Source organism: Octodon degus, unplaced genomic scaffold (genome assembly GCF_000260255.1).
Source record: "Octodon degus isolate 3935 unplaced genomic scaffold, OctDeg1.0 scaffold00111, whole genome shotgun sequence".
Classification (NCBI taxonomy): domain Eukaryota; kingdom Metazoa; phylum Chordata; class Mammalia; order Rodentia; family Octodontidae; genus Octodon; species Octodon degus.
The window spans coordinates 4806318-4817555 of NW_004524687.1; the positions used below are offsets into that span (position 1 = coordinate 4806318).

At 40.1% G+C, this 11238-nt stretch overlaps 1 pseudogene across 1 annotated transcript; it reads left to right on the top strand.

Moving 5' to 3' along the window:
- Positions 1 to 10686: 10686 nt before the first annotated feature.
- Positions 10687 to 11238, top strand: LOC101591958 (annotated as a pseudogene). The gene has a single exon (XR_192715.1). The product of XR_192715.1 is annotated as a thymidine kinase 2, mitochondrial pseudogene (transcript).

Consider the following 11238-nt stretch of genomic DNA (forward strand, 5'->3'; position numbering starts at 1 on the left):
TTGGGGCACAACTGAGTTATATGATGTCACAGTATAGGTTCTCCTATGTCCTGAGTCTTCATTGACCTTGAAAAGCTAGGGTCAAAGTGTTGGCTGTCCTTGAAGCCCTTCTATTTCTCTAATTTTTGGTCAACAAACTTAGGTTGTTAATGTTCCAGAAGAGAAGCTTATTGTTACCCTACAACATAGACAGTTGGGTTTAACTTCACTATCTGTCTGAATATCGAACATCTCAGGCATAATATGGAGCAGGTATTTTCCATCAAGTATTGACATATGAAACATTAAGTCCCTACAGAATATGGAGATGAAAATTTAAAAATTGAAAAATATTTAAAGAATATGAACAAATAATTACATATTTTCACACAGAAATTTAGAAATCCAACCATATACAGCATTGTAGCAGGACAGTCCTGTGACATTATTTTTCCTTGTGTCTTTTTTTTCATTTATTACCCTTTTAAAAACAAAAAAAGAAACATTTACTTGAGAGACAGTATGGTAATAATTGGTATGTCATGACAAGAAGTATGTATTTAGAAGACCAGCATGACAGGCATTCCAAGCGTGACCCTTCTATTACACATTGTTATCTTCAGTGCAGTTCTTGGTTCACAGATATCAGCATGTATAGTTAGTTAGAGTGAGAATCCTACCAATTAACTGCTAGTTTCAAAAACCTGCTCGTGTTTCTCAGGATCATTGCCTTACCTATCCTGTGTGTAAATGTATGGCTTTGCAACTGTCATGTTTCCTAGCTTTTCTCCTTGCCCTCTCCTCATTGTCCAATCCTCAAGTTGCCACTTTCCTTTTAATGGTGTTATACCTTTCTATATGTACTTCTTCATTTGAGTTCTTATTCTAGGGAGATTATACAATATATACACATGTAGGTCTGGTTTATTTCACTTATGAGCATATCTTCAAGTGGCATTCACTTAAATATAAATACTTCAAGTTTATCATTCTTTATAGCTGAGTAATACTCCATTGTATAAAAATACCACATCTTTTTTCAGGCTTTCCTCAGATGACAGGCATCTTGGTTGTTTCCAAGATTTGGTTATTACAAGTTGTGCGGCTATAAATATAGGTACACATATATCACTATGATATGATGTTTTCAGTTCCTCTGGGAAAATTCCCAGGAGGGGGATAGCTGGCTTGAATGAGCTTCCCAGTCCTAGTTTTTTAAGGAGTATCCACACTGATTTACATAATGGTTGCACCAGTCTACATTCTCACCAGCAGTGGAGAAGGGTTCCCTTTTCTCCATAGCATCTCCAACATTTGTTGTTGGTTGATTTCTTTATGATAGCCATTCTTTGTGGGCTGCGATGGTATCTCAGTGTTATTTTAATTTACCTTTCATGGATGGCTATTGATGTGGAGCATTTTTTTCATATATTTATTCACTTCTTTAAATTCATCCTCTGAGAAGTGTGTGTTCATCTCAGATGCCCATTTCTGGATTGGGTCTTTAAATTTAGGGGCCCTAATGTTTTTTTAGTTCTTTATAAATTTTAGAGAGCAGAGCTTTGTTTGAGTGCTTATTAAGACTTTTTTTGAAATTTGTGGTTTGTCTTTTCAGTTTTTTGGTAATTTCTTTTGACATGCAAAAACTTCTCAAAAAGAGGAGATCCCAGTTGTTAATTCTTTCAAGTATTATCCATGCGATTTGATTTTTGTGCACAAATTCTTTACCTATCATCATGTCTTTAAGAGTTCCTCGTAGTTTCTCTTCCAGGAGATTTAGTGTTTCTGTCTTAACGTCTAGACCTTTAAACATTAGTGTATGGTGATAGAGCTGGGCCAAGTTTTAGTTTTCAGCATATAGAGAGCCAGTTTTTCCAGCACCATTTGTTAAAGAGACTATCTTTCTTCCAGTAAGTATGTTTGGCCCCTTTGTCAAAGATCAGGTGGCTGAGTGTGTTTGTAGTGGCCTCTCCATCTTCTAATCATTTCCATTGATTGTCAGGTCTATTTCTCTGCCAATACCATGCTGATTTTATCACAGGAGCTTTGTAGTGTACTTGTGTACTTTCAAGTCAGAAATTGTAATGCTTCCTGCCTTGTCTTTGTTGGCCAAGATTGCCTTTGATATTCTAGGTCTTTTCTGGTTCCAAATAAATTTTAGGAATGATTTCTTTACATCTGGGAGGTATGTTGGTGGTAGTTTGGTAGGGATTGCATTAAATCTGTAGAGCAGTTTTGGGAGAATGGCCATCTTCACGATGTTGGTTCTTCCTATCCAGGAGCAGGGAATGTCTTTTCATTTTCTAAAATCTTCTATAATCTCTTTTTTCAGAGTACTGTACTTTTCCATGAAAAGATCTTTGACTTCTTTAGTTAGATGAATTCCACAGTATTTCATTTTCCACGGTGGTATTGTAAAAGGTATTGTTTTTCTAATTTCCTTCTCAGTGTGTTTGTTATCTGTGTAGAGGAATGCTACTGACTTTTGGGTACTGACTTTGTATCCTGCCATGCTACTGAATTTGTGTGTCAATTCTAGTAGCTTCTAGGGAGTTTTTTTGGTCTTCCAAGTAAACTATCATGTCATCTGCAAATAATGATAATTTAACTTCTTCTTTACCTATTCTTATTCCTTGTATTTCTTTCTCTTGTCTAATGGCTCTAGCTAATGATTCCAAAAGTATCTTGAATAGGAGTGGTGATAGAGGACATCTTTGTCTTGTACTAGATCTAAGAGTGAAAGATTTCAGTTTTTCTTCATTTAGAATTATATTAACCATTGGGTTTTTCATAAATGGGTTTTATCAAATTGAATTGGAAGCCTTCTATTCCAATTTTCTGTTGGAGTTTGAACATGAATGAGTGTTGGACATTGGCAAAAGTGACTTTTGCATCAATTGAGATGATCATGTGGTTTTAAATTTTTGCTCTATTGATATAGTGTATTATATTCATAGATTTTTGAATATTGAACCATCATTGCATCCTTGGGATGAATCCTACCTGATCATGGTGTATGATCTTCTTGATGATTTGCTGTATTCTATTTGCGAGGATTTTATTGAGGATTTTTGCATCTATGTTCATGAGGGAGGTTGGCCTGCAGTTCTCTTTTTTAGTTGCATCTTTTCCTGGTTTTGGTATCAGTACAATACTTTCCTCCAGGAATGATTTTGAGGGAACTGTTTCCTTTTCAATTTCATTGAAGAGTTGGAGGAGTATAGGAATTATATCTTCTGTAAATTTCTTGCAGAATTCAGCTGTGAATCCATCAGGACCTAAACTTTTCTTTGTCAGCAGGCTTTTCATTATATTTTGTATTTCATTGATTGTTATTGGGCTATTGAGAGTGGTTATATCTTGTCGATTCAGTTGTGGTAATTTGTACCTTTCTAGGAATCTGTCCATTTCATCTGGGTCTTCTATTCTGTGAGTGTAAAGATTCTCAAAGTAGCTATTGATAATCTTCTGAATTTCCACTGGGTCTGTGGTGATTACACGCTTTTCATTGCTTATTGCTTATATTTGAATTTTTTCTTTCCTCTTTTTGATGAGGTTAGCTAGGGCCTTATTGATTTTATTTAATCTTTCAAAGAACCATTTTTTTGATTTGCTAATTATTTGAACTGTTTTCTTCATCTCAATTGAATTAATTTCTGCTCTAATATTTATGATTTCTTTCCATCTTTGGGCTCTGGGTTTGGTTTGCTCTTCTTTTTCTAGATGTTGGAGGTGCAGCATTAGAGTTTTTGTTTGTTCCCATTTTGTTTTCCTGATGTGTGAATTCACAGCTATAAATTTCCCTCTGAGAACTGCTTTTATCGCATCCCATAAATTCCAATATGTTGTGGTTGAATTTTCATTGAATTGTAGATATTGCTGAATTTCTTGTTTAATATACTCTGTGACCCATTGATAGCTGAGTAGGGTGTTTTTTAATTTCCATGCATTTAGGGTTTTTTTTTTTTTCTGGTTTCTTTTGTCATTTCTTTCCAGTTTCATTGCTCTTTGTTCATATAATATGAATGGGATTTTTTTCTATTTTGTTCCATATCCTTAAGCATGACCAACCTATGGACTAGTAAGTGGTCTATTTTAGAAAATGACCCATGTACAGCTGAAAAAAAAGTGTATTTAGCTGTGGTTAGTTGAAAAACTCTGTATATGTCCACAAAGTCAATTTGTTCCAAGCTCTGGTTCAGTTTTGCTACTTCTTTGCTAATTTTTTGTCTGGTTGATGTATCTTTTTGGGGTAAAGTGATCTTAAGGTCTCTTATATAAGATTTGCTTTATATAGTTGGGTACTCTTGTGTTTGGTGCATACATATTTATGATTGTTACCTCTTTTTCTTGAATTTTTCCCCTAACTAGTATATAGTGGCCTTCTTTATTTCACTTGGTCATTCTTGGTTTGAAGATGAGACTGTGTGAGAATAGGATTGCTATCCCTGCTTTTTCCTGAGTTGCTAGGACAAGTAGTATGGTTTTCCATCCTTTGACTTTCACCCTATGAATGTCTTCATGAGTTAAATATGTTTCTTGTATACAGCATATTGTTGGATTTTGTTTCCTAATCCACTGTGCCAGTCTGTTTCTCTTAATTGGTGAATTAAATCCATTTACATTGATGGCCATAACTGAGATATGTTGACTCATGATTGACATGTTATTTACCTGTTGTTGTTTACTCCTTTTTGTCCTATGTTTAATTGTTTGCCCTATTTAGTGCGTTCCTTCTGTTCTCTTTCGAAGTATTCCATTTCGTGAAATTCTGATCATTTTGGTCCCTCTCTAGAACATCTTTCAGTAATGTGTGTAGGGTTGGCTTTGTTGTCATGAATTTCTTTAGTTGTTCTTTGTCATGGAAGTATTTCACTTCTCCATCAAACTTGAAAGAGAGTTTTGCAGGGTATAGTATTCTGGGTTGGGATTTGTTTTCATAGAGGAATTGAAGTACTTTGCTCCATGCTCTTCTTGCCTTCATGATTTTTGAAGAGAAGTCTGCCATAATCTTGATGGATTTTCCTTTACTTCAGATGCTATGAATTCAGAGATTTCTTTTTTTAATTTCAGAAGTTAATTCTGTTCTGAGTTCCTTTCTACCTTTCTGCTGTTGTTTCTTTACTTTTAAGTCTATTAATTCATACATTTCAGCTGAGCTAGTGTCCTCTGCGTTTGTTATGGCTGGGCTTGAGGCCTGAGATTGCATTTTGCTCCCTCTCTTTGTCATTTTGTATAGTACTGACATCTGACATTTGGTGTAGTGCTTTGGTGCAGTTATAACCTTAGCATCTACTGAAATTCAGGTGCAGATCTATTAAGTCTGAGCTTATCCAGTTATGCCTGGCTTGAGTCTAGCTGTTGTGTTCAGCTCCTTCCTGCTGCAGCCCTTGGAAGTGAACCTGTTTGCCCCTTTGGCACAACAGTGAACCTTTGGTGCTTCTCTGTTGTGCCCCTGGTCCAGGGGCACAGGGGAGCACAGAAGCTCTCCTACATACTAGCCAGGCCTGGGCTTGGGCTGGATCTGGAGGTTCCGAGATAGTTGCAGAAGTTTTTGTTCACTTGGCGGCCTTGTGGGTGGGGGCTCTGGAGTGGTGGTGGGGTCTCTAGTGCACAGCAAAGGGTCTCACTCACATGGCATGCGTGGGTTTTGGTTCCGAGAGGTCCTGCAGGTTCAGGGAAAGAGAAAGCTCTCCCACACACTCATTGGGCCTGGGCTGGGCTGGATCTCCCCATATTCAATAGAGTAACATCATAGTATCTCACCAGTGGAGGTAGCCAAGGGATCCTCTCATTAAATACATAAGTATATCAATGGGGAAACTGAGGCATGGATGGGAATAGTGACTTGCCCAAAGTCACACATAGCACTTCTTCACCAGAGTTCTTCCCTCTTCTTGGCCCCCTGCTCTTTCTGCAAGGCACTTCTCTTAGTAGCCTTGTCAATCCTCTATAATGAGCTGTTCTTCAGAGAAAAACACCTAATGAGTCCAAGCACACCTAATGAGTTAAACAAGCACACTGCATTAGTGATAGCCAAAGCAGGAGCACCAGAGAAGGGATAATGATGCCCAGGAGGCCTGGAGTGCTCCCAGCCTGCCCAGATCTCCTACTCTCATGGCTTCCCTGAGCCTTGGAAAGCAGAAATCTAAGGCAGAGATGAGAAGCATGGAAAGTTTGCTTCAGGAGTCTGCAGAAGCTGAGGTGACTTGGAGGCTCTGGGAGCACCGAAGCTCCTTGGGCTGTGGAGGCTTGTTGTGGTGCTACCCTCCCAGTACACAGTGCCTTTCCCATGTCATGTGCAATTCCTACTGGGGATGTTCTGGGAAGGGCCAAATCAGTGTCTTTGCAGCCCTCTTGGAGACTTCACATGAAGCATACGAATGGAACCTGCTCTGGGCCATGCAAACTACAGTGGCCTGTGTGTATGTGGCTCATTATATGAAAAGGTGCATATGAAAATAAATAAACAAAAACTCTAAAGTGACAATGAAGAAAATTATGGAGTGTAGGACTTGCAAGATGGTTCTCTGAACAAAGACAAAAGGGAGGCCATGCTCTGAAATGAGGAGAGGCTGTGTCCAGAAAAAGGCCTCTCTCTCCTCTGCCTCAGGCACTGCCCGGCGGCAGATCGTGTTACTTTCCTAATGAAAAGCAGGCGCTTTTGGAATGACTTCATGCAAATGAAAAATGATTCCCTTCTCCATCTGGCTATTGGGGGGACCTGGGATTTGTCATGGGGATCCATGTGGCTCTACCCTCTCCTGATGCAGGCTTATGAGGAAGTGGGTTGAAGGACTGGCCGGAGCTGATCTCAACAAAGATGCTGCACTCAGATTCTGCACTTACCTTTTGTTCTCTTTGCTGCAAGGATGTGAAAAAGCAAACTAATATCTTTCTGGTTTTGGCTCAAGGAGGGCACAGTTCTAGACTTTATGCTGCAGTGAATGGGGAGTCCCTGAAGAGATCCCTGTTGAATGCTGCCCTTGGGGCCACATGAGCAGTCTTTCATGATGTTTGTCTCTTTGTGCCCCTTTCTGTTCTTGTGACCACCAAGTTCAGGCAAATGAACGCAGAGCACAGGTGCCTTGAATGCCATTATTCCTTTCTTGAAGCTATGGTAGCCCTGTCCTGGAAACACCAACCTGCATCTGCTTGTGAGGTCCCTTCATCCGGATTCCCTTGCCCTTTGTTTCACACCTGCCCTGCCATTCCTGGTTTTTCCTGCATGTCCATCTCTGTAGCAGCATCAGTGAGTCCACATTGTCCTGATGGAATGGTGACTGCTTGAGTCACTGGACCCTGAGCTTCTTGCTTGAAGGAACTGTGTCTATCACCTTTGAAACTCCAGTGCCTGGGGACTCAGCGTGGGATCTAGAATGGTTGACCCTCAGTAGGCCCACTGATATAGTGAATTAAAGAATTTCTGTCTCAGGCTCATAAAGCTCCACTTGATTTTCCAAGTTTGGATGAAGACTCTGAAAAGTGGCCCATAGACAATCACAAAGATAACTGAGTCTGGAAGAAAACCCTGAATTCTGCTTTTAGAGTGTCTCTGCAAGTCCCTGGAAGCAAAAGGCTTGCCAGAAAGAGAAATATTTTTTCTCTTTCTTCTGTTGCCACATCCTATCCACTCAGAGCTGAAAGCAGGACCTGTGTATTAAAAAAAACAAACCTCCTAGTATCTGAGGTGATACTATGTGGAGCTCTAGCAGAGTTTCCTAAGATACCTGTATACATTCTGAAACATCACAGTGAACTCTGTGGTGCAGTTTAGTGTAATTTGAGCTTCTATGTTTATGGTGCCTTTGGTCTAATTGTGGGAATTACCAGGTAAATGACAATTATTGTTGCCAAACTGTGAACAACTTCTGTGCTGATGGCCAGTACAACATTTGTAATCCTTTTTCTCCATTAATGCAAGGAAATAGTATAATAATGTGAAACTTCGGAAACTGTGACAAAGTCAATGGGTAACACAGGGCTCTCTTGACTGTAAATAAAAACACAGCCTTAAAAAGGAATTTACAAGTATCTGTTGGCAGAGTTGAAACTGTTCAGAGGAATTTCAAGCCTGGTTTGATTTCAGAGCTCTGGTAAATGATCAAGGCTATCTTTTTTGTGGCTCAGGGCTCTTTTGCTATATCTATCTTATTCCCAAGTACCATATTGTGCCCCTCTCCTTGGGATCCAGGGTCAAGTTTTCCCAATTAATCTAAAATGTAAAAGAAGAGACTGGTTTCTCCTAGAGCCAACTGGTTAGTCCCAGAGTTCATTTTGATAAGACTGGCTGTGACAGGTGCTTTCCCTCACTTGTCCACACAGCTCTATGTACTGAATGTCCTCACACCCAGATCTATAATGCTTGCTCCATTTCTTAGACTGGGAGGTGGGGCCCCACAGAAGGCACACTTCTGGAAGAGGCCCCCAAATCATCAGCGTGAAGGAGACGGCTAAGTAGCTAGAAACAACAGGTCCCTGTCCCATGGAGATGATTGCAGAGACATAGCCAGACTCCTCCCAGAGCTGCTCCACCTATTCGTGCTGCGTTCTATGATCAAAGCCAGCTATGTGCAGAGTATTCCTTCTTCACCAGGTACTCAAAGTTCAGGAGATGACCTTTTTATACAAGTAAGACAAGAATGTATCTTTAATTGGAGTAAAGGTTGAAGATACTTTTGTATGCCCTCTTTTAGATTTTGTTTTTTGCTTGTTTATTTATTCTTTTGGGTACCAGGAATTGAATTCAGGACCTCACACTTTCCAGGAAGGCAGTGTGTCACTGAACTAAATCCCTAGCCTTGTATGTTCTCTTTTGGATTATCTTTTATAGTTCATGACTGTAGTAATACAGAAAGGATGTGTTCCAATGACCACTTTTTTTGGTCAGAAATTCTTGGTGGAAACCAAGCAAAAACAGAAGAAATCTAAAGGCAGAAGTTCTGCAAGCAGGCAGCCCTGGGCTGGAGTAGAGCAGGTCATGTAGAAGGCACAGGGGTGAGGGGCGCACCAGCCTTTGTCCCCAATGGCTTTGCAATATGTCCAGAAGGACAGCTGCTGGAAGGTCACTGCTTCCTTCCTTCATTATCAACCACAGCCTGAACATACTCAACCACTGATAATGTTGCTTGGTACTCAGCATGTTGCATGCACTCATTAAGAATTCATTGATAAATGAAACTAGCGTGAATAGTTTTTGTTTCACAATTAGAGATGAAAATTTAGCATAAAGACACAGCACTGGTGTTTACATTAGTGTCAAGGAGCTTCTGCTCTGGTGAAAGGGCAGCTGTTCCTCTGTGTGTATGAGAAATTTGTTCCAAGATGCTCAAAGGGATCAAAATTCACAGATCATAAATTATACACATATTGCTATGTAAGTAGTTGTTTAGAGAATAAAGACAAGAGAAGTATCTGCATATGGACAGTATAGATAAAGTTTTGTTCCTGAGTGTTTTCACTCTGTGGTCTGTTGAATTCTTAGATGTAATATCCTTAGGTGTGGAAGACCCACTCTTAATAAACACTTTCTGATTTGAATACTAAGGTAAGTATGATTAATGTAAAGACTGGCATTACTAATAATGCTTGAGCTTCTTTGATGCATTTATGCTAATTTCCCTTGTGTTTTTATTCCATTTACAATTCTACAATGCATCTATAGTTTATTACTATTTATCATCTGTTTTTTCCCCATAATTTCATTGAGAGACAAATAGCAATGAGACAGTTTCAAGTCAAATTGGTAGGATAGTTTTAATAATTAACACATTGCATGCATTCTTTCTAGTGGTTAATTGCTGTACAAGATGAGGACATGATATCCTATTTACAAACACCATTAGAACAAAGCATTCTATTTATTAAGAGAATGTAACTATATATCTACCCTAACCACTCTGAACACACAGATACAAAATGGACATTCATCTGTATCCCTTTTTTTGTTAAGTTCTGTTATTTGAATATTATAGGTGTGTAAACTCAGCAAAATATTCTAAAAGAGCAGAAGACAGAATGTAGGCAATGGCTCAAATCACACCAAGGTTAATTGAGGGAGCCAGGATCTTCTTAGAAGCCAGTGTGCCTACAGGTACAAAACCTCAGAGCTACACGGTCTGAGTGGGTGAAGAGGAAATAGCAGTAGGACAAAGGTCACTGATTTCTTAACCTTGTCTGCTAGACAAGGTTCAGCCATTCAGCTGAATCAGGCAGCATCTAGCAAGACTTCTGTGGTCTTACCCTTTTTACAAACTCTCAAACACTTATCTTTATGCCAAGCATGTCAGAGCCTGTTAGACTTTAAGCAGGAGGGCCAGGAGGTGGAAAGAGCAGTAGGAGAAGAGCAGAGAGGGGCAAACTGTTTTTTTCTATCTCAGGAGTCCCTTCCTCCTTGCTTTCTTATAGGTCTGTAGTTTTCTTCTTCTTGAGTAAGACAGTGGGAATCTCATCAGAGATATTTATCATTTAATTTTGCTTTTACTGAAGTAAGAGGGTGAGTGGTGTGCTTTGTGCTTTACCACGTCTTTTTCCAACGTGGGCAAAGAGAACTGAAGAGGGGGCCGGACTCGCGGGGGAAGGAAATGCGCCATGCTGCTGGGCTTGCTGTGGCGCTGGGCCTCCCGCATGCTGTGCCGCGCGGGGCCGGGGAGTCCCGGGAGCTCCGCCAGCCCCGCTCCGGGCGCGGGACCGCAGCCCAGCGCCTGACCTCTGGATAAAAATAGAGAAAATGAAAAAGAGAAAAAATCAGTGATCTGTGTCAAGGGCAATATTGCGAGTGGGAAGACGACATGCCTGGAGTTCTTCTCCAATACAGCAGATGTTGAGGTGTTAATGGAACCTGTGCCCAAGTGGAGAAACGTCCGTGACCACAATCCTCTGGTGTCACCAGTACAGCTGATGGAGAGGTCGATTCATAGTGCAAGATATGTTTTTGTAGAAAACCTTTATAAAAGTGGGAAGATGCCTGAAGTGGACTATGTGATTCTCTCTGAATGGTTTGACTGGATTATGAAGAATATAAATGTCTCTGTTGACCTGATAGTTTATCTCCGGACCACTCCTGAGACCTGTCACCAGCGATTAAAGATGAGGTGTAGGGAAGAGGAGAAGGTCATTCTGCTGGAGTACCTTGAGGCCATTCACCAACTCTATGAGGAGTGACTGGTCACAGGCAGCCTCTTCCCTGTGACAGCCCCTGTTCTGGTGATTGAGGCTGACCACAACATGGAGAAGATGTTACAAATACTTGAACAGAAC